The sequence below is a fragment of the Bufo gargarizans genome, chromosome 5, assembly GCF_014858855.1.
Source record: "Bufo gargarizans isolate SCDJY-AF-19 chromosome 5, ASM1485885v1, whole genome shotgun sequence".
In the NCBI taxonomy this organism is placed as follows: domain Eukaryota; kingdom Metazoa; phylum Chordata; class Amphibia; order Anura; family Bufonidae; genus Bufo; species Bufo gargarizans.
In genome coordinates, this window is record NC_058084.1 from 396560871 (window position 1) to 396585458 (window position 24588).

General features: G+C 42.9%; 1 pseudogene; it reads left to right on the forward strand.

The window, feature by feature from the left end:
- LOC122939475 overlaps positions 1 to 24588 on the forward strand; it is a 200068-nt pseudogene that overhangs the window by 125537 nt on the left and 49943 nt on the right.

A 24588-nucleotide genomic window follows, 5' to 3' on the forward strand; every position in this document is an offset into this window, starting at 1 on the left:
AATGCCTGATGACATGCCTTGGCCTCAAAATGGTCCCCACGCTGCTGTATTTAATGTCTGCATACCGGATGACTTTTGTGAATTCTCCGCCACCAACTAGGGTTCAAGCCGCAAAGTTTTAGTCACCTTTCTGCCTGGAAAACATCAATTTTTGCAGTGGCTGCAACAATACCTCATTTTTCAGGCATGTTTACATGCCTAATTTTTCTGGCCTCTAGTGCTGCACTGTGGCTGCAAAAAAAAAAAAGGCACATACATGTGTTAATTCCCCTTCGTGATCGGTACCTTGTTGTGGTGAAGGGGCTTGCGTATCACTATGAAGCGATCATCACCTCTATGAGTGTGTTGGCAATGTTGCCACACCCCAGATAAGGCCGTTGCTTCATTATGATCAGACTAAAAGCGATCGGCTGGATAATTTTTCATAGAAAAAACATTATTTTTATTTTTAAATTTTTTAAATTTTTAAGTTGTATGGGTTTTTAATACATAAAATAAAAAAAAATCATAATAAAGTCTCTTAATAGTATACTAGAAATAATGCAGACAATTTAAAAAATCCCCATCAATTCCAATACAAAGCAAGTACAAAGTTCAGAACAAAACTATTTCAGGATGTTGTTAATTCAACAATAATTAATCAATTCGACACAGGGGACATAACAGGGATTAAACTGATAGGAATAGTACTAGTTAAGACACCACTCATATAGGGTGTCACAGCACATTGTTCCGTGCACGCGCAGTGCCTCAACTTGGGAGTAAGAGGACCGACCAAGCTGCTTTTTCCATCTCCCGCTTTCTAACTCACGGGAATTCCATCTTGCATACTGTATGCTAGAGCATCTGTACGAACAGCATAAAGTGGTTAATGATTTCATCATACATCCGACCACGACAGCATAGATCATGTGTTGTTTTGAGGTCACGCAGGACAGAAAAATAAGAATATACCTTCCAGGATGACACTTCTCACGATCCCCTTGTCACTGCATGGGAAAAGGGGCAATCCCCACAGCAAAATTCTATTAATTATTCCCAGCAGACGTACAGTACTTGCTTCAACCTTGTATTTTTATTCCAGAAAAAATGTCCATCAACAGGATGCATTTCCACTCATGTAGCCTCTCTCAACGGTATAGTTGATAAAGGCTACATGAGCCGAAACGCGTCCTGTTGATGGATATTTTTTCTGGAATAAAAATACAAGGTTGAAGCAAGTATGTCTGCTGGGAATAATTAATTGGACTTCTCTCATTGAGACACGATAACCAGAATATCTCTTTATCATTAGGGAGATGAAAAAAATGGTCATGATTAGAGTTGAGCGGACACCTGGATGCTCGGGTTCGGCTGAACTTCACAAAAAAGTTTGAGTTCGGGACCCGAACTTGACCTGAACTTGAACCCGAACCCTATTGAAGTCAATGGGCACCAGAACTATGGAGCACTAAAATGGCGCTAAAAAGGTAATGGAAGGGGCTAGAGGGCTGCAAATGGCAGCAAAATGTGGTTAAGAGCATGGCAAGTGCTCTGCAAACAAATGTGGATAGGGAAATTACTTAAAATAACATAAAATACATACAAATAAAAATAAAATAAATCTTGATCTAGGAGGACGAGGTCCATATGGAGTAGGAGGTTGAGGAGGCGGTGGATATGGCGGTGTAGGTGGAAGCGGTGGTGGAGGAGGAGGTAGCCAATTTTATTTTGTTTTTGGGTTAAATTAGGGTACACCCCAAAACATTGGGAAATATAACCTGTGATAACCCCCTCCAGCTGTGCTAAACAGACGTTCAGACAATACAATGGCTGCACGGCAGGCCAGCACCTACAAGGCATAAAGGCCAAGCTCAGGCCATGTGCCCAATTTGGAGACCCAGAAGTTGAAGGGGGCAGACCCATCAGTCAGTATGTGTAGGCATGTGCACACATACTGCTCCACCATGTCGCACCTCCCCATGATGTCCACGATCCAATTGGATATCTGCTCTATCAACTTTCGATTGTTCTTTTCTGCACCTATCATGTTGATCACAGGTTAGCAGCGAATCAGGGTTCCACGACGGAGAGGGAGCGTGAGAAAGGGATACCACATCCAAGGGAGATCAATGTATGAAATTAAATGTGAACGAGCGGAAATGTGGGACAAATTATTGAAGCCGAAGCTTCCAAGTAAAGGAGGGGGTGCGCGGCAATTACCCACTCCCGACTCGGAGGTAGTGATAATAAATAACAATACAGGACTCTTAAGATGTCCTGTTATTGGAATGAGTAATAAAAAATTATAGGAAATGTCACTGGGGTATTTTGGATTTGGAAACGTTAGACAGGAGAGGCCCTGCTGCCGCTTTGTTGACTCTAGATAACTTCTGCCTGATCGCATGTCCCCTTGACGTCCACAATCCATTTGGATGTCTTCTCTCTCAACTTTCGATGTTCTTTTCTGCACCTACCATGTTGATCACGGTTAACAGCGAATCAGGGTTCCACACCGAAGAGGGAGCGTGAGAAAGAGATACCACATCCAAGGGAGGTCATTGTATAAAATTAAATGTGATCGAGCTGAAATGTGGGACAAGTTGTTAAAGTTGAAACATCTAATGAAAGGAGGGGTGTGCGTCAATTAAAGATGAATTTTTGAAATTTTATTCCCTGTCATCTAAGCAGAGTAGGGGTTTTTCATCGCCAAAAATGGGTTAATATCACCCACCAATGGAACAGACAATTTTTAAATATTTCGGTCCCTCTCACCTATGCAGAGCAGGGGTTTATTCACAGCAAAAAAATTGTTAAATGTCACTCAAGAATGTAACAGACAAATTAGTGAAATGTATTTCCTTGTTCACTAGGTATAGCAGGGGTATATCACAGCCAAAAATTGGTGAATTTCACCCGAAAATGTAACAGACAAGTTAGTGAAATGACATACAAAATAAAATATGTACAAAAATAAATAAAAAATCCTGATGTATGAGGTGAAGGTCCAATATGTAGTAGGAGATTGAGGAGGTGGTGGACGTAGTGGTGTAGGCGGAAGCGGAGGTGAAGGAGGATGAGGTAGCCAACACTGTTCTTTTTTATTTTTTTTAGGGTACACCCCAAAAGAGTAGGAAATATAAAAAATACAACAATGAGCAATTGTGCTGTAGTATAACAATGGTTGAGTAAGGCTGATATATACATGTCTATTGTGCACAAAGTAGTGGGATCCATGCCTGGTTCATTTTAATGAACGTGAGCTTGTCCACATTGGCTGTGGACAGGCGGCTGCGCTTGTCTGTGATAACGACCCTTGCCGTGCTAAACACACGTTCAGACAATATACTGGCTCCAGGGGCAGACCAGCACCTCCAAGGCGTAAAAGACAAGTTCAGGCCATGTGCCCAATTTGGAGATCCAGAAGTTAAAGGGGCAGACCCATCATTCAGTACGTGTATGCGTGTGCACACCTACTGCTCCACCATGTTGCTGAAAGACGTTCCATATCAGCTGGTGGTGCTGGTTGTTGTGGCATGCTGAAAAAGCTTTTCCACATTTCGGCCATGCTAACGATCACACTCCAGTGACGGAATTAAGGACGGTACATAATCCTTGTAATGGGGATCCAGCAGTGTAGCCACCCAGTAATCAGCACAAGTTAGAATGTGTGCCAGGCTGCCCAGAGGCAACGACAAGCTGTCCTCTGTGGGAGATGTATCGTCTGTGTCATCTGTATCCCCCCAGCCAATCACTAGTGATGGCCATGAGCTAGTCTGGGTGCCTCCCTGCTGTGAACACGGTTCCTCCTCCTCATCCTCCACCTCTGTGCCCTGGCTGGACAATTGTGTACCTGGCATTTGTGGGTGCAGGAACTCACCCTCGGAGCCACTTGTGAATGACTGGCCTGAAACCCTTGTAAATTATCCCTCTTCCTCCGCCTCCTGTGCGACATCCTCTTCCATCATCACCCGAAGCGTTTTTTCAAGGAGACATAGAAGTGGGATAGTAACGCTGAGAACGGCTTCATCAGAACTGGCCATGTTGGTGGAGTACTCAAAACAGAGCAACAAGGCACACAGGTCTTGCATGGAGGCCCACTCATTGGTGGTGTTCTGCAGAGCGACTAAACCGTGAATGCTGCAGCTGAAACTCTATCGCCTGCTGCTGCTCGCACAGTTTGGCCAGCATGTACACGTCGCATATGAGGTGGTGAGCGGGAAGGCTGAAAATGCGCTGCAGTGCTGACAGGCGAGCAGCAGGAGTGTGAGAACGCCACACTTTCTGCAGCAGCTCGGACATATCGGGGTGGCAGGTGCCACTGTCACCCCAGAGGTGGATGAAGAGGCTGAGACTGCAGCAGAAGAGGAAGCAGGAGGAGCGAGAGACCTTTCTTGGTTTTTGAGGTGTCTACTCCTCTGCAGTTCGTGCTTTTCACTTAGATGCCTGGTCATGCAGGTTGTGCTCAGGTTGAGAATGTTTATGCCACTCGTGTCTTGTCGTCAGCACATTGTCTGAAGAACTGCCACGCCAGGGAACACCTTGGAGCTGAATTTGGTGTGCTCAGTCCCTTGCTGCGGTGGGCAGTAGCAGACTTACTGTCTAGGGGACAGCCGCACCGCTTTTGCACCCTGCTCCCTCTTTTGCTGTGATGGTAGCTCTGTGCGACCACCACCTCTTCCTCAGAACTACACAGTTCACTCGCATGACCTTGATTCCATGTGGAGGGCTATGTGGATGGCCCTGGGAAACCCTGCTATCAGAGTCATCAAAAATCAGAAGAGACTGCTGCATGACTTGGGGCTCAGACTGCTTGGCTGATTTGCAAGAGGGTGAGGTGAAGGATTTATGGACATGGGCTGCAGGTGCCAACTCTGATATTTCAGCAGGAGACTGGGTGGGAGACAATGTAATGGAACTAGAGGGACTGTCAGCCACCCAATCTACTATCGCCTGTACTTGTTCTGGCCTCACCATTCGTAGAGCCGCTTAGGCCTAACCAAATAACGCTGAAGGTTTTGTCGCCTATTCGCACCTGAGGAACGTGTTTCACTTGTGCGTGTAGCTGGCACAAATCGACCATGTCCTCTCCCTGCAACAGGAGCTCCACCACCAGCATCACGACCAGGGCAAAGGTATTTTGCACAAAATGGGTGTTTTTTTTATAACAGAATATAACAGCAGTATCTAGCGCATGTATTTCACACTGGCAGATACAGTAAAGGCCCCAGATGTAGGGTATTGCCAAAAATGTGTGTATTTTGTTAAACACAAAATATTATTGCAGTATTTCAAGCTTGTACCTCACACTAACAAATGCAGCATAGGCCCCAGATGTAGGTTATTGCCAAAAATGGGTGTTATTCTTAAACCCAGAATATTATGGCAGTATTTCAAGCTTTTTTTTCAAAATGACAGATGCAGCAAACGCCCCAGATGTAGGGTATTGCCAAAAATGTGTGTTTTTTTTTAAACACAGAATATCATTGCAGTATTTCAAGCTTGTATTTCACACTGACAAATGCTGAAAAGACCCCTGATGTAGGGTATTGCCAAAAATTGGTGTTTTTTTTTTTTAAACCCAGAATATAATTGCAGTATTTCAAGCTTGGATTTGACTGTCACAAATGCACATATGCTGTGCTGGTGCACTGAACTTGCATAAAATGGCCACCAATGCCCACCTAACTAACAGACGGATAAAAGTTATTTTTCTGTGTCACTGGGCTTAGGGCAGGGTAAACATATTGTGCACTGCACCCACAAAACAAAATCTAGGTAGATCGCTGAGTTAACAAGCACTCTTTCCTATTATCTCCCTCACAGCAGCAGCATCCTATCCCTACACTAATCAGAGCAGAGTGACATGGAGCGCTATGTGACTCCAGCTTATATAGAGGCTGGGTCACATGCTGCACTGGCCAATCACAGCCATGCTATTAGTAGGCATGGCTGTGATGGCTTCTAAGGGCACACAGGTTAAACGCTTGCTGATTGGCAGCTCTGCAGCCTTTCATAAAGCGCCATTATCTCGCCGAACACCGAGCCCAAACTTTTACTGAAAAGTTCGGGATCGAGTCCAGGGTCCAAAAATCCTAAAATTCGGTACGAACCCGAACTTTACATTTTGGGTTCACTCAAATCTAGTCATGATGTGTATTATATGTCAGGCAACACTGCTCTCGTTTGCGTTGAGTATTATATGTCTAGGAAGAATATAAGCCTTCTGGAAGGAAAGCTAGCTTGCATGTCTTGTTGAGCAAAGTGTAATCCAGGGTATGAGATTCTAGTTCTCTTTTGCTTTTAGATGGATAATTGGCTTGCATGCCTCATTTTCAGTAGAATATTACCTTTTTTGTTTTTCATTTTGTGTCATAGGTTTTCCACGCATGATAGAAAGCTATAAAAACTTGAAAGAGTTATTGTTATTTTATTTCATATTTTTTCATGTAGTAAGGGAATCTACTAAAGTGTTTTGTATGTCAGTAATGGGCTGTTACTTTGTCCTCATCGAGGTAGCACAGCATCTATGGAAGTCCGATCACAGAGACTTAAATTTATGAATGGTACATGTACTTAAGGATTCAAAAATAACATTGGCATGAATTTATTAAGACTGGGGTTCACATAATGCCAGTCTTTACACCCATGCACTAGAATAAGATGCACCTAATTTATTAAAAGGCAAATGCTTTAGTCGCATCTCTGGCACTCAGTGCAGCAATGAGCAGTTCAAATGCTGTTTTTATGTAGTTGCTTGTCATAAAATAGATTTTGTAACATACTTTTTTTTTTTCCAGGAATGCATTAAAGATCGCACCTTTTTATGGATTGGCATGCGCTATAGCAGAAAGTTTGCAATTCATTATATGTGCACCGGTGTTTAACCTCGGAGGATGGCTTGTTGCACATTGCTATATATATATTGAAAATGTTTTCCTGTAAGTATTTGAATTACTTTTTTGGATGTCACAGATTAAACAAATATGTTTTAATAATATTTAGGACTCATAATCCGGTCCCTCTCATGCATCCTCCAGCCCAATAACACCCTACAACTGACCAAAATGGTGTTAAAGCATTGCATCTTCTATTTTATCACTTTCCTTTAATTATAACTAATTTAGGAAGCATTATCATATTCATTGAAAGTATTCTCATGAAAGTATTGCAAAACTTGTTTAGCACACGCCTTACTGTGTTTCTAAAACTGTGAGGCATGGCTTAATATCAGGTGAAGAGCTGGTCCCAGTCCTATTTTCTGAATAATCCATCCAGCAGCACAGAAGCAGGCAACAGCAGCTATCAATGTGAGCAAGTTCTGGGGCCTACACCTCTCATCCCACTTCTAGAGGGAGTGTGGGGTTGGTGCTGTGTGCCTACATTTCACTTCCATAGCCTCCTCCGCCATCTCTTTTTTGGACAACTGGAGGAGAAGGACGAGGAGGACAGAATGTGACACTCCACAACGGAGGGACAGTCTGCCTCAGCGGAAGGGCATGCAACAGAATATTGGCAAAACCTTTTTATTATACAGTACTTCACAAAACTTTTAGGAAGGTGTTGAAAAATGCTGCAAAGAATTCTTAAAAATATTGACACGTTAATAAATTATTTTTTATCAATTAACAAAATTCAAAGTGAATGAGCACTGTGTACAAAAGTACCTAGAAGAATTGATGGTGTTTTGAAGGCGGCCAAACCAAATATTGATTTGATTTTAGATTTCTCTTTTGTTCATTCACTTTGGATTTTGTAAATGATAAAAAGAAACTATTAACACTTATATTTTTGAAAGCATCCTTACCTTGCAGTATTTTCCAAACCTACATACCTAAAACAATTTTTTTGTGCTGCACTTGGTATTTGGTTACTGCTAGGTATTTTGCTCTGCTTTGTGGCATGTGGTGCTGCTGGGGAGGTATTTTGTGCTGCACTGTGGTATTTATTGCTTCTGGGAAGTCATGTTGTGCTGAACTGTGGTAGCTTCTGCTTCTCGAGGGGTTATTTTGTGTGCTTAGTGCTGGGGAGGTATTTTGTACTGCTCTGTGGTATTTCTTGCTTCTGGGGAGTTATTTTGATCTGCACTGTGGTAGTTTCTACTACTTTGTGTTTTCATCAGCTGAGAAGGGAAAACCCGTGATTTTATGTACATACAGTATCTACAGTATTCCCTGTGTAAGGATACAGAACTACAGCCAGGACCTTTGTTATAATTGTTGAAGCTATCATGACAGTGGTAGCAACAGCAATGATCGAGACCTTGACTCTAGCTCAAAATCCTTAAATTGCTACTGTCATTTTCACAAACTTTGCATAAATCTGCTGTACTGTACATGTGACTTTAACAAACATTGTAATATATTTTATCAAAGAAAAATCCTTTTCTCTCTCTTTCTCTCTCTATATATCTATCTCTAGCAGCATTCTTCCTCTTCTGTCTCCTTTTTTTCTTTTAATAAGATCTTTCTACAGTAGAAACTTTTTTTTATAGACTTTAACATAATGCACAATATATATATATATATATACAGGTCTAGACACAGAAAATCAATGAATGAACATAATGATACATAGTAAACATGTCATAAATTGATTTTAATACATATCAGAAATTGCAGAAACGCAATTAAAGAATGGCTTAGCTCAAATCTTCTGTTCTTTGAAACAGCATGCAACAATGAAATAAAGATGAACATAATCCAGTCCAGAATATAGCAAGATCCAGACTTTTTCAGCACAATTAACATGTTCTATCAGAACTTAGACCCATAGTAAAGTGAGAACCTGGCAAGCAAAAATAAGAAAAACATGAACGGAACATAAATTAGAAAGTAAAAAAGGACTTTATGGCAAGCAAAAAGGAAGGTCTTGAAATATGGAAATGGATAGAGAATCAACTTGCTGAAAAGAAATACCATTATTTTTACTGTTGGCGAAGTGCATCATCCTCAACTTTCACTTGGACAAATTTAAGGAATAAGACACCTGACATTGTGTCTTCCAAAGCACAGAAAAGACCAACACAAAGTATCACATAAAAAAACATGAACAAAAAGCACTTTTATTCAATATGCAAATTAGGTCTGAAGGTGTCCAGGGGCAGCGTTCAAAAAGTTCAAGTGCCCAGACCCCTCATTGCTATTCGTATGAAACCCCTCCCCTTTTACCCCTCTGGCCCTCCCTAGGTTCTTCAGAAATAAAGCGCCAGTGCCGTTCACAAGATTTGTTGCGCCTGCTCACTTCATTACCCATTTCGGCACATGCGCATTAAACACTCTTGTGCCTCTGCCCAGAATGGGGAATGAAGTGCTCAGGGGCAGCGAATCTTGGGAACGGCGCTGGTGCTGGATTTCTGAAGAACCTAGGGCGGGCAAGATGGGTAAAAGGGGAGGAGTTTCATATGAATAGCGACGAGGGGCTGTGCACCGGCCGCTTGAACTCCGCCCCTGAACACCTTCAGACCTAATTTGCATATTGAATAAAAGTGCTTTTTGAAGAAAATAATCGACGAACAGCTAAACAGCAAGTAGCATTCCAATATGGGGACTATAATGCTGACAATGGTGTTAGTGTTCTATAATGAAATAGGGAAAAAAAAGGATTGCGCTGCAGGAGAGTATGCTTAATAATTAAAGTCCAAAAATTATATTTGTGTTCTATTGTCTATGGAAATCTTCAGTCAAATAGGTTCATCCATACACATCAAACACAGCTGCGGTGTGGAAATCTGAAATAAAATTGGTGTAGTAACTTCTCAAAAGGAGTGTCATCTGATGACAGGTTATACTCACAAGACTCAGATGGTATTAGGCGTAAAAAGCAGGCTCAGCGCTGTCATCCACCCAGGAACTGCACACCTTGGATGTCGTTCACTAGACCACACGGACGGACAGGGTGCTTTACCGCTTATGTGAAATCTTGCACAAGCACAAGCAGGATCTCAAAATGAGCACCACTTTAGCAGGATATCACCGAACTCCACACTCTTCAAGGTCTCGGAGAAAAGATGTCAACCAATAGTGAAGTACGTCCCACAGTGTTGAATAAAAAGGATTTATTATACTCACAAAAAACGCAAGTTTTGGAGCAAGTTAAAACAAGTACACAAAGCCCGACCCGGATTTCGCCATGATGCTTCGTCTGGGGCGTGTATTCCTAAGTGGATACAGCTGAAAATAAAGGATCCAGGGATCCTCCCCTGTTGGGCGTCATGAGACTTTTCAAATAACAGTTTCTTCTAAAATATATATATACACACATACATACTATCCTCCCCCGCACGCAGACGGGCTAGAAAAGTAAATAAATAGTTACTAAAATAAGATCTAAAACCTAGTACAATCGTATTTGGGACCTACATCTGAATAGACTACTGTCTGATAAGGACACCTATTTGGTACTTAAAAATAACCCATTAAATATTTATAAAAAAGAACTCGATATCATACTGAAGAGGGGCTTACAGAGTGATGTTTTAAATAAAAAGGAGTTTGACTATCTTTCCTTCAAAAACCCGGTCACACCAGTCAAATATTTCTTACCCAAAATACACAAAGATCCAGTACATCCTCCTGGGAGACCTATTGTTTCGGGGATAGATTCCCTGAACAGCAGAGTCTCGGAATATATTGACTATTTTCTGCAAAAACACGTAACAATGGCCCCCTCCTATTAAAAAAATTCTGCCAGTGTTATTAGTCTGATTGAAGAAATGGGATTGCTACAAGGTACCATTTGGTTGGCTACAGTCGATGTCTCCTCCTTATATACCTGCATACCACAAGATCTAGGTATAAGAGGAGTTAGAGAAGCTCTAGATAGCGATGCCCAGATGGGGACAGCACAAAAGAACTTCGTTTTGGACTGCGTAACTTTCTGCCTCACCCACAATTACTTCTTATATAGTGATCAGTTCTATCTCCAGCACTCCGGCGTGGCGATGGGGGCGAAATTCGCCTTGCAAATCTGTTCATGACCATGTGGGAAAGAGGGAGGATAGATACGATCCTCAATAAAGATCTTGGAAGGGGACGACTTTTAATTTGGCGCAGATACATTGATGACTGCCTCCTCATCTGGTCAGGCGAAAAAGAGGGACTCGAGTCCTTCATAATGGACATTAATAAGAATCATTTTAACCTCAAGTTCACCAGTCACATTAGTGACACCTCTGTTGATTTTTTAGATTTAGTCATTTTTATAGAAGAAAATAGGCTTAAAACTAAAACTTTTTTTAAGACTGTAGATGTCAATACCTACATTGAATTAAATAGCTGCCACCACCCTTCCTGGCTTAGGAATATTCCTAAAAGCCAGTTTCAACGAATCTCTAAGAATTGCACAAAACTAGAAGATTATAGGGAACAGGGACAGATGATAAAGACTAGATTTCTTGAAAAGGGATATCAAGAAGATCTTTTGGATCACTGTATAAGAGAAATAGAAGATAAGCGGTACATCACCCCAATTTTAGTAGACAAAAAAAGTGAGGAAAAAAAGAAAGACTCTAGATATATGTTTATAACACAATACAATAATCAAGCGGGCCATATCAAACAGATGATCAAAAAAAATTGGCACATACTCAAAAATGACCCTGTTTTGAGTAAGGATTTGCCAGAGAAACCCTCTTTAGTTTTTAAAAGAGCTAGTAACCTTACAAATAGGTTAATGCATAGTGCTAGCTTTGCTACCAATAAAAAACATCAGATTGCACACAAGAGTAAGTTCACATGGTGCGGTTTTTGGATACCTTGCAAAAACCGCATCTTTAAAGATCGAAAAATGTTTGTGGACTCTGTAGCATCTAAAAAAAGAGCAGGTACTTATTTTTAAAAAAAGGCAATCTGTCATGTAATAATGTGGTTGTCATTTATTTATTGGAGTGCCCGTGTGGCCTCCAATATGTGGGGAGAACAACACGTAGTTTGAAGACCCGAGTGCAAGAACACATTTGCAACATCAAAAAAGGACTGGAGACCCACAGCGTCTCCCTTCATTTCAAAATTCACCACCAAAAAAAATCCCAGGGGGCTCCTCTTCACTGGTATTGAGTTGGTCCGCACGCCTATACGGGAGGGGATTTTATTTCAATATTAAATAAAAGAGAGGTGGAGTGGATGTTTTTATTAAACACCATTCAACCCCAGGGACCTAATATTGAATGTGATATGAATGCCTGCATACTTTAAAATCCTTTAAATGATGTTTGAATAATAGGTCCGCGTTGTCTATGATAGGGAGATATAGGTCCCAAATACGATTGTACTAGGTTTTAGATCTTATTTTAGTAACTATTTATTTACTTTTCTAGCCCGTCTGCGTGCGGGGGAGGATAGTATGTATGTGTGTATATATATATTTTAGAAGAAACTGTTATTTGAAAAGTCTCATGACGCCCAACAGGGGAGGATCCCTGGATCCTTTATTTTCAGCTGTATCCACTTAGGAATACACGCCCCAGAGAAAGCATCATGGCGAAACCCAGGTCGGGCTTTGTGTACTTGTTTTAACTTGCTCCAAAACTTGAGTTTTTTGTGAGTATAATAAATCCTTTTTATTCAACACTGTGGGACGTACTTCACTATTGGTTGACATCTTTTCTCCGAGACCTTGAAGAGTGTGGAGTTCGGTGATATCCTGCTAAAGTGGTGCTCATTTTGGGATCCTGCTTGTGCTTGTGCAAGATTTCACATAAGCGGTAAAGCACCCTGTCCGTCCGTGTGGTCTAATGAACGACATCCAAGGTGTGCAGTTCCTGGGTGGATGACAGCGCTGAGCCTGCTTTTTACGCCTAATACCATCTGAGTCTTGTGAGTATAACCTGTCATCAGGTGACACTCCTTTTGAGAAGTTACTACACCATAGTGCGGTTTCTATTTTATTTCAGATTTCCACACCGCAGCTGTGTTTGATGTGTATGGATGAACCTATTTGACTGAAGATTTCCATAGACAATAGAACACAAATATAATTTTTGGACTTTAATTATTAAGCATACTTTCCTGCAGCGCAATCCTTTTTTTCCCTATTTCATTGTGTGGACTATTTCTACTCACTTGTGTCCTGGATGTTGCAGTGCTAGAGGGTAAAATATCTGAACAGGAATTGTACCTTATATTTTCTTAGTGTTCTATAATGGTCAGTATAGGTGAAAGACTCCCTTTTAAATTATTAATTAAATTATTTCTGATGTGTCTTCTTTTAGAACATTTTTCATGATTTCGTTTACTGCTCGTAAAGTGGCGCATCCAGATTCCTTCACATTAAATTTAGGAGCTGCAAAATTTTCAGCTGAACGCATTTTTAAACTGGTGGATAGAATTCCAGCTATTAACATCTACAGTGAAGAAGGACAAACATTGGTAAATATATATTTTTCCTTTTTTACACAGTGTTTAGTACATTTGTTAGAGAGACTGAAGTGGGTGGTAAAATGCTCTGTAATGCATGATATTAATGCACTAAAATTCCAATAATGGATGACAAAGGTATTTGATTATTGACTACTAATGGCATTTGAGAGTTTGGACTATAGATGAGCGAATATAATAAAAAAAAAATGTATTCAGCCAGTTCGGCAAATGAAAAAAAAAATTGGTTTGAGACGAATTTGTTCATTGCGAATCACGTTAAAGGGGTTGTCCAAGTTATATTTATTGATGACCTATCCTCAGGATAGGTCATCAATATCAGATCGGCGGGGGTCCGACACCTGGCACCCCCTCCGATCAGCTGTTTGAAGAGAAGCCGTGCGCGGTGTCAGCGCTGCCTCCTCTTCACTGTTTACCTTCTAGCCGTTGCATCTGCAGTGGTGAGCAGGTGTAATTACACCCAAGCCGTCCCATTCATTTCAATAGGAAAGCTTGGGTGTAATTACACCTGCTCACCACTGCAGATGCAACGGCTAGAAGGTAAACAGTGAAGAGGAGGCAGCGCTGGCACAGCGCACGCCTTCTCTTCAAACAGTTGATCGGAGGCGGTGCCGGGTGTCGGACCCCGGCCAATCTGATATTGATGACCTATCCTGAGGATAGGTCATCAATAAATATAACTTGGACAACCCCTTTAAAAGCGACTATTTACTGGCTGCAGAGAGCCTTTATAGTGGTGTAGAAAACTGCATTGCAGTAACACGCATAGGGAGTCTACTGCCGTAGTGAAACAGTACTGTGAGTCAGTATGACACGCAGATGACAGGCGTCGCTCTTAGAATCACTGCACACTTCACTTATTTGGGCAGTTACGGAGCTAAAACTGACTAAATAACTCAAGTGTGAACTCAGCCTTAAAGGTCAATGTTATCATCAAGAAGATGCACACTTCTTTTACACTGTCGTCAGCTGATTCCACGTAGATGCCCACACAACCTGTTCTATTTAAATTCTTATACAAGTAGAGCCCCCCTCCCCCAGACAGAGTGGAGTGGGTGTCAGCAGTAAATTTGTATTGACATCACTGAATATTTTGCCCTTCCTCTGATCCGTCAGAACAATAACCCCCAAAAACGGGCCCTGTCTGTGGAGCATCAGCCTTCACTCAGTCAGCATTTGGTCAGTAATCCATCAGTATTGCCAAAGTCAAAGAAAACAGGAGTGGATCCAAAACTGAGATGACACGTGAATGGAATATTTGAATGTCTTCTGTGTTTTGTACTCACTCATGCTTTAGGCTACCAAATCATAAGCCAGTTCGGAGGCAAAATAGGTACCATGTCATGCAGGCCTTACAGCTGTTACATAGACAGGATCCATTTTTCATTCCTTCTGACAGATCAGAAGAACGGTCAAATACTGTAAATTATTATGTCAGCCAGGCCAAAAGGCCAAAAGGCAAAATAGTGGCCCAGTCAGGAAGTGGGGTAGGTGGGAACAGCATGAGAAGTCCACAGAGTGGCCCTATGACATAGTGGTGAGGTGGAAGCAGAATGAGGAGACCATAGAGTGGCACAATGACAGTTTGGGCCCCCCTGGTCAGACGTGCGAGAGGATGGACTATGGCGCAGATAGGCAGCCACACACTGACTACATAGGATGTCTCTATAGTAGTTCAGTTTGTCCTCCCTTCCAGCGGGTTTAAAAAAGGCCCCCATTTTGGACCGGTAGTGAGGATCCAACAAGGTGGAAAGCCAGAAGTCATCTTTCTGCTGAATGGTGACAATTAGAGATGGAATTGTGGTTGGCATGGCGGTTGATTCGCGGCGAACTTTGCTCGTTCACGGTTTGCCAAACGGGCGAGCATATGGTGATGTCCGCCAGCACCATATTCTTTTACATTGTAATGAACTTTAACCCATGACACATCAATCACGAGGTACAGGACAGCCAATTGAGACGTTTCAGCACAAGGACATATTCCCTACCTAATAATCCAATCAGGCCACCGTTTTATATCCAGTCTTTTGCTAGTGTAGGGAGAGGTTGCTGTGCGGAGCAGGGACAGACTGTTAGGGACACCAAACGCTAGTTAATAGGGCCACAAATGTCCTTTTAAGGACTGGTATAGGTGTGCTATCGATAGGTGTGACTTAATGAGGGGTGTAATATACTTATAATATGCTTTGTAACATAGAAAGTATATTATAGTGCATTTGTATTGTGCAGCATTTGTTTGTGTTTTTGCTGCGTTACTGCAGCTAGACAGAGTGACAATCACTATTGGAACAAATAATTTCTACTGGTGTGATATACCAGTTGCCCCCCAAAAAATGATTGAAGCAGGGGTGTTATATACAGATAATATATTTTTTATGTAGTGCATTTGGGTAGTGCAGCATTTGTTTGCTGTTTTGCTGCGTTATCGCAGCTACAGAGAGCGACAAACGCTATTGGAACAAATAATTTCTACTGGTATGATATACCAGTTGCCCCCCAAAAAACTGATTGAGGCAAGGGTATTATATACCTTCTTCCACAACTACTGCTCTTCTATAGTGACTTTTGTCAAAGGGTCATTTTGAAAATGACAAGAAGAAGAAGAGGCAGGCTATTCCGCAGGAATGGTAGGGGTCGGGCAGGTGCACCAGGCTGGAGCCTAAGTGGGAAGTTGCAGAAGGTGCGTTCAATTGCGTCAAAGGACGCACCAGACTTGGTTGAGTGGCTCACTCAGCCTTCCGCTTCTGCACCTTCTTCATCCTCTCTATCTGCACTCTGTTCACTCTCTGCTGTGTGCACCTCCAAAGACACCACCACCACCCTATCCCCTCCACTCAGGTCAGAGGGATTATTTTCCCATCCATTCCAAGACCTTACTGATGCACAGCCATTCTTGGCATCGGATCAGAAAGAGGAGGTATAAGCATTCGCCACCCAGCAGTCTGACGACAGTATCCAGATCAGCCCAAGGAGGGTGCTCCCCGCTGTTGCTGCCTACTCTGAAATCTCTTATGTCAGTGGTGGTAAAGATGCCGATCATGACGTGTCTATGAATGTCACATGGGTGCCCACAAGAGAGGAAGAGGAGGAAAGTTCAGAGGGAGCGACAGAGCAGCAGATAACTACATATATGGCCACGTTTAGCGGCAAGTGATTGTATCTCTGGCACACAGTGTCGGTGCCAAGATACATATGACCACAGACACGTGGTATAGCAAATACAGGCAGGGAAGGTACATAACTTTTACTGCCCACAGGGTAAACATTCTGATGGCCATCAAGCATGCGTCCTCCTCGACTGACTCCTTCTTTTCCACTGCTACCGCCTCTTCCGCTGCGCCCCCCAAGCTCCCCAGAACCTATTCTACGTGCCACGTGAGACAGCATACTGTGTTGCGGCTGTTGTGCCTGGAAGCCAAAAGCCACACCTCAGCACTGCGGTCACAGGCCGATCAGTGGCTAACCCCGCTCAATTTCACAGTTGGTAAAGTGGTGTGCGACAACAGTGCCAATCTGCTGAGCATGCTGAAACAGGTCAAAATGACACACGTGCCATGCATGGCACACGTCCTGAACTTAGTCGTGTAGTGATTCGTTGCGGCAGGCCAAGAAAATCTCTGGCCATTTTAGATTGTCTTACACCACCTGCCCGTAAGACGTCTGATTTGTGAATGCCCGACGCGATGGAACTCCACCTTGTATACGCTTGATAGGCTGCTCCAGCAGAAACGTGCAGTCAACGACTACCTATACAAACTCTGCGGCAGGACAGGTTCTGGGGAGCTTTTTTTTTTTTTTTTTTTTTTTTTTTTCAATCCGGCTGCTCATGTGCAATGCATGCAGACTTCTGCGGCCATTTGCTGAGATCATCAAACTGGTCAGACGCAGCCAGGGCGCCATCAGTGACATCGTACCTTACGCCTTCTTTCTGGAGCGTTCATTGTGCCATGTCATTAATCAAGCTGTCGAGGAACAGGAGCAGGAAGATGAGGAATTCGCAATGCTGAATGAATTTCCAGGGGGGCTACTCTATCTGAGACAAGTCGACAGGAGTCTGAAGAGGAGTCAGAGGAGGATGGTGCCGCGGAGGAGAAGGAGCAAGAAGAGCATGCTTTAACCTTTTATGGGATCCCTGATGTTGTCCGTGGCTGGGGGAGGAGACCGAGGATGACATTATCCTGGAAGATGAGCAGGAGCCAGGCCACTCCACTGCTTCCAGTTTAGTGCAAACGGGGGCCTTCATGATCCAGTGTTTGAAGAGGGACCCCCCCCCCCATATAAAAAGCATAAAGGGCAAGGACCAGTACTGGGTGGCAACGTACTTAGACCCCCGGTACAAAAGCAAAATGGCTGACATGTTATCAGCATCACAGAGGGCTGTCAGAATGCAGCACTTCCAGGCCTTGCTTCGAGAAATTCTGCATTCTGCTTTTGCGGGCACTGGCAGAGGAATTTCCACACAGAAAAACAGTTGTGGGTACCAATACAAAAGTGAATGCAAGAAGAGGGCGGTTTGAAAGATGTGTTGGTCACTTCGGATATAAAATTATTCTTACAACCAACCCATCGACAGCCGCCCTCCGGATCCAGCCTCAGGGAACGCCTAGACCGACAGGTGTCCGACTACATCGAGTTAACGGCTAATGTGGATGCTCTGAGAAGCGAAGAATCCTTAGACTACTGGGTGTGCAGGCTTGACCTGTGGCCAGAGCTGGCACAATTTGCCATGGAACTCTTGGCTTGCCCCTCGTCCAGTATCCTGTCCGAAAGGATGTTCAGCGCAGCAGGGGGGATCGTGACCGATAAGCTCACTCGCCTAGATCACAACAGTGTGGACAACCTCACAGTCATGGATCTCGGAGGAATTCAATACATGTGACGAGATGACCACATGTAATTGAATTTCCTCATGACAGCCCACAAATATCCGCCACAACCCAGAACAAATAATGGTTTTTGTCTTAGGTAAATACAGCGCAAAAAAAGGCTTTTTCTGTCCGTTAAATGCCTAATGTTTTGGGCCTCAGAGGAATTCAACAGCTGTGGCGACCAAGTGTTTCAATTATTATCATTAGGTTTTTTTTTTCAAGAGGGGGATTTCGTTACCCATGTTTTTAATTCAATTTTATATTTTTAGTTCTTCTAAACATATGCATTTGACCTGTATTTGTACTGGCCTTCAGTAAAATTGATATCCTTTGACCGTCTAATAGACTCCCAGCAACATAATCACTTGATCTTTTCTGTATGGGGAATGCATAATTTTTAGGGCTTATAATACACTGGCCTGCTGTAAAATTGATATCCAATGACCGTGTAATCTACCTCCTGCCTCATACTTACTTGTTGTTTTCTGTACGGTGAATAAATAATTGTTGGAGCCTCTGAGGAATTCAACACCAGTGACGACCACATGTTATAGAATTTCAACTATTATCATTCGTTTTTTTTTAAAGAGGGGGGAGATTTTGTTAGCCATGTTTTTAATCCAATTTTATATTTTTAGTTCTTTTAAGCATATGTATTTGACCTGTATTTGTACTGGCCTGCAGTAAAATTGATATCTATTGATCGTGTAATATACCTCCGGTCACATAATCATTTGATCTTTTCTGTCCGGTGAATGCTTAATGTTTGGGGTCTGCAGTCCAGTGACCTACAGTAAAACTTTTATCCATTGGCTGCATAATGTACCTCGAGCCACATAATCAGAATCACTTTTATGTCAGGTGAATGCCTAATTTTTAAGGCCCATACTCCCGTGGCCTAAAGTGAAAAATTTTTAGGCTCCAACTGTCACGGCCTCAGTGTTGTATTCTGTGACACATTTGCTGTACATGCCGGTTGCCAGGGGCAACACATGGTTTTCTGCATGTGTGTCCTTTGCTCCCCTTCTCCTGGTTTCTCTTCTGTCTGATGCTGGAAGGGATAACTCCCTGGCTGGGTGTGGTCACTTGGATTTTATTACCTGTGGCTCCCTGGCTGGAGTCAGTTGTACTCCAGCCGTCGTTGGTGCTGGAGCTCTGCTTCAGTCCAGGGTGTTCTGTCTGCCCAGTCCTTGAGGGCCACCTAGTGGGACATTAATGTCTCCTGCAATGTAACATAGAAACATAGTACATAAGGCTGAAAAAAGACATTTGTCCATCCAGTTCGGCCTGTCATCCTGCAAGTTGATCCAGAGGAAGGCAAAAAAAAAACTGTGAGGTAGAAGCCAATTTTCCTCACTTTAGGGGAATAAAAATTCCTTCCCGACTCCAATCAGGCAATCAGAATAACTCCCTGGATCAACGATATCTCTCTAGTAGCTATAGCCTGTAATATTATTACGCTCCAGAAATACATCCAGGCCCCTCTTGAATTCCTTTATTGTACTCACAATCACCACCTCCTTAGGCAGAGAGTTCCATAGTCTCACTGCTCTTACCCTAAAGAATCCTATTCTATGTTTGTGTACAAACCTTCTTTCCTCCAGACGCATAGGATGTCCCCTCGTCACAGTCACCGTCCTGGGAATAAATAGATGACAGGATAGATCTCTGTACTGACCCCTGATATATTTATACATATTAATTAGATCTCCTCTCAGTCGTCTTTTTTCTAAAGTGAATAACCCTAATTTTGATAATCTTTCAGGGTACTGCAGTTGCCCCATTCCAGTTATTACTTTAGTTGCCCTCCTCTGGACCCTCTCCAGCTCTGCTATGTCTGCTTTGTTCACTGGAGCCCAGAACTGTACACAGTACTCCATGTGTGGTCTGACTAATGATTTGTAGAGTGGTAGGACTATGTTCTCATCATGGGCATCTATGCCCCTTTTGATGCATTATCTTATTTGCCTTGGCAGCAGCTGCCTGACACTGTTTTTTGCAGCTTAGTTTGCTGTTTATTAAAATTCCTAGATCTTTTTCCATGTCAGTGTTACCGAGTGTTTTACCATTTAATAAGTACGGGTGACTTGCATTATTCCTTCCCATGTGCATAACTTTACATTTGTCAGTGTTAAACCTCATCTGCCACTTATCTGCCCAAGCCTCCAATCTATCCAGATCCCTCTGTAGTAGTATACTGTCCTCTTCAGTGTTAATTACTTTACACAGTTTAGTGTAATCTGCAAAAATTGATATTTTACTATGCAAGCCTTCTACAAGATCATTAATAAATATATTGAAGAGATTAGGGCCCAATACTGACCCCTGAGGTACTCCACTAGTGACAGTGACCCAATCTGAGTATTTACCATTAATAACCACCCTCTGTTTTCTATCATTGAGCCAGTTACTTACAGACGTTTTCTCCCAGTCCGAGCATTCTCATTTTATATACTAACCTTTTATGTGGTACAGTGTCAAATGCTTTGGAGAAGTCCAGATACACGACATCCATTGATTCGCCGCTGTCAAGTCTAGAACTTACCTCCTCATAGAAACTGATTAAATTTGTTTGACATGATCGATCCCTCACGAAGCCATGCTGATATGGTGTTATTTGCTTATTTCCGCTAAGATGCTCTAACATAGCATCTCTCAGAAAACCTTCAAACAGTTTACCCACAACAGATGTTAAACTTGCCGGCCTATAGTTTCCAGGCTCTGTTTTTGGACCCTTTTTGAATATTGGCACCACATTTGCCATGCACCAGTCCTGTGGGACATTCCCTGTCAATATAGAATCTGCAAATATCAGAAATAAGGGTCTGGCTATGACATTACTTAAAGGGTTTCTACCACTTGCTTTGCACCCATTTCGTTTTCAGACACTAGCGATCCGCTAGTGTCTGATGTACAATACAAGCTAAGTATTATCTTATTCTGTCCGGCCGTTTTGTTTAAAAAAGCACTTTTATGTTTATGCAAATGAGCCTCTAGGTGCTATGTGGGCGTCTTTCCAGCACCTAGAGGCTCCGTCTACCTTCCTAAACTGCCGCCCAGCTCGTCGCTCCAGACCGCCCTTCTCCTAGCGAATTCGATCCTCCCCCTGCTTCTGGCGCCTGAAATTTCGCGCTTGCGCCGTCCATCTCTACATTCGGCGGCATTCGGCGCAGGCGCAGTGGAAATGTCTGAGCAGGGAGCGCTCAGACATTTCCACTGCGCCTGCGCCGAATGCAGAGACAGACGGCGCAGGCGCGAGATTTCAGACGCCAGAAGCAGGGGGAGGATCGAATTTGCTAGAAGGGCGGTCTGGAGCGACGAGCTGGGCGGCAGTTTAGGAAGGTAGATGGAGCCTCTAGGTGCTGGAAAGACGCCCACATAGCACCTAGAGGCTCATTTGCATAATTATAAAAATGCTTTTTTAAACAAAACGGCCGGACAGAATAAGATAATACTTAGATTGTATTGTACATCAGACACTAGCGGATCGCTAGTGTCTGAAAACGAAATGGGTGCAAAGCAAGTGGTAGAAACCCTTTAATTCCCTTAGGATACGAGGGTGTATGCCATCCGGTCCTGGCGATTTGTCTATTTTAATCTTTTTAAGTCGCTGTTGCACTTCTTCCTGGATCAGACAGGACACTTTTAATGGGGAATTTATTTCAACATTCGGCATGTCATCTGACAGTTTATTTTCCTCAGTGAATACATTGGAGAAAAAAATATTTAACAGCTTTGCTTTCTCCTCGTCGCTCTCTGCGACTCCCCCCTCATTACTCTTTAAGTTCATTTCATCTGATAGTTTATTTTCCTCAGTGAATACAGTGGAGATAAAAATATTTAATAGCTTTGCTTTGCTTTCTCGTCGCTCTCTGCAACTCCCCCCTCATTGTTCTGTAGAGGGCCGACACCTTCACATTTATACTTTTTAACATTTATATAATTGAAGAACATTTTAGGGTTAGTTTTACTCTCTTTGGCAATGAATCTCTCAGTGTCTAGTTTGGCCGCTTTTATTTGTTTTTTACATGTTCTATTTTTTTCCTTATAGTTTTTCAGTGCTTCCGTGCTACCTTCCTGTTTTAGTGTTTTATATGCTTTCTTTTTGTCATTTATTGCTTTTTTTACAGTTCTGTTTATCCACATTGGTTTCTTTTTGTTCCTTAACCTTTTATTCCCATACGGTATGTACCTTTCACAATGAGATTTTAGGATGCTTTTAAAGATATCCCATTTTGTGGCTGTATTTTTATTTGTGAGGACTTTATCCCATTTAATTAGGCCTATGGCCTCTCTTAGTTGGCTAAATTTAGCTTTTTTGAAGTTTGGTATTTTTGTTCCTCCCTGTAGAAACGCTCTCTTGAATGATAATTGGAAGGTTATTACTTTGTGGTCACTATTTCCCAGGTGTCCCCCAACCTGCACGTCTGTTGTTCTGTCAGGCCTATTGGTTAATACTAAGTCCAGTATGGCCATCCCTCTAGTCGGGTCCTGAACCAGTTGGGAGAGGTAATTGTCTTTGGTTATTGCCAAGAACCTGTTTCCTTTATGAGATATACAAGTTTCAGTTTCCCAGTCTATATCTGGGTAGTTGAAGTCCCCCATAATAACCACCTCATTATGATTTGCCGCCTCGTCTATCTCGTTTAGTAGTAGATTTTCTGTGGACTCTGGTATGTTAGGTGGTTTATAGTAAACTCCTATTAGTAATTTATTATTGTTTTTAGCGCCATGTATCTCTACCAACAGTGACTCCACATGTTCATGTCCCCCACTTATATCTTCACGGAGTGTGGTCTTTAGACCGGACTTTACATAAAGGCAGACCCCTCCCCCTCTCCGGTTTTGACGATCCTTTCTAAACAGACTGTAACCTGGTACATTAACTGCCCAGTCATAGCTATCATCCAGCCATGTCTCAGTTATTCCCACTATGTCATAGTCCTCCTCACACATCACTAATTCCAGTTCACCAGTTTTATTAGTCAGGCTTCTGGCATTAGTATACATACATTTGTCTCTCTGTTGTCATCCCTCTGTCCTCCCTTCATTACCTTCGCATATGTTTGGTGATGTTTATGTATGGGTGGTTGTTGCCTTGTCTAGCGGTTGTTACATGTCTGGTCCCTTGGTGTTTGTAGTCCAGCATGTTTTCTAGACTTGTTCCTGTGTTCTGAACCTCCTGAAGGGGGCTGGTTTTCCCAAAGGGATGAACCATAAGCCTGTATGCAGCGCTGCCTGGGGCTGCCGTGCACCTTGTGGCATGGGGTCCAGGCAGTATCTGGTGTGCTGGATACCTGTGTGTAGGTGTTGTTGGCACGGTGTCCTGTTTAGTGTGTGGGCTCCTGTACTCATGCACGGGTTCCAGTTATGGTGGCTGCGGCAGGTAAGTGTGTTTCTGTGTACTTACCTGCCGGTTTTGTTGCTGTATACAGTCTCCTACATTTTGATATTAGGCCAACGAGACTCCTGTAAAGGGATTATTAGGGCGACTCAGGGCCAAAGGTATCCTGGGTAGGGACCGTCCTACCATCCTGGTCCGCTCATACGTTGAGTTAGGGTGAGGATTAGGGACGCTTTAGGAGGTGACCTGCTCCCTGATCCCAGTGCCCTGGCCTAGCTTCTTCCCCTTTGTACCTAACATTGTACGGTGGGGGGTTTCCCCCACTCCCCACTGTGACACCGACAGGGCACATTTCAGAGAATATTCCTTTAAGTAATCCCCTGATTAAGACGCACATTCTTTTTGTTGGAATTTTTGTCATTGAACCCCCTCTAGTATGTCACTGTCCATGTTGTGGGACAATTTGTGCACTTCTACTAAATATTTGGTGGCTGCAAATATGACCTTAAGGTTTTTCAGGTTCGCCTGCCATTAAAGTAAATAAGGCCCGCCGTGAACTTGCGGTTTGCAAACATTTGATCGAGATCACATTCGCAAACCGCCCTGGCCAATGTTCGTCCATTACTAGTGACAATTCGGCTGTCACTACGCAAGCAAGTGAGCATGCATCGGGTCATTTGTGCAAGAGACTCGGATGAACTCCCTGCCTCCATCTCCACTGCATACTGTAATGGTGTGTCTGGGTCCTCTGCCTCGTCTTTCTCATTGCCCTGTAGCTCCTCTGGCTACTCCTGCTCCTCCTCTCCTGTCATCTGTGTAGAAAAACCACCCATTTCACTACACATTGCTTGTGCTCCAATGTCCTCCTCCTCCAGTTCAGCCCCCACAGGGCTAATGGAGCCGTAAGATCTAGGCTCCACTTCTTCTTTCCCAGGACCCACTAGATTTAGCAGCATCTCTTCCAGGACATGAAGCAGTGGAATGACGTTGTTCATCCCATAGTCCTGGTGACTAACAAATA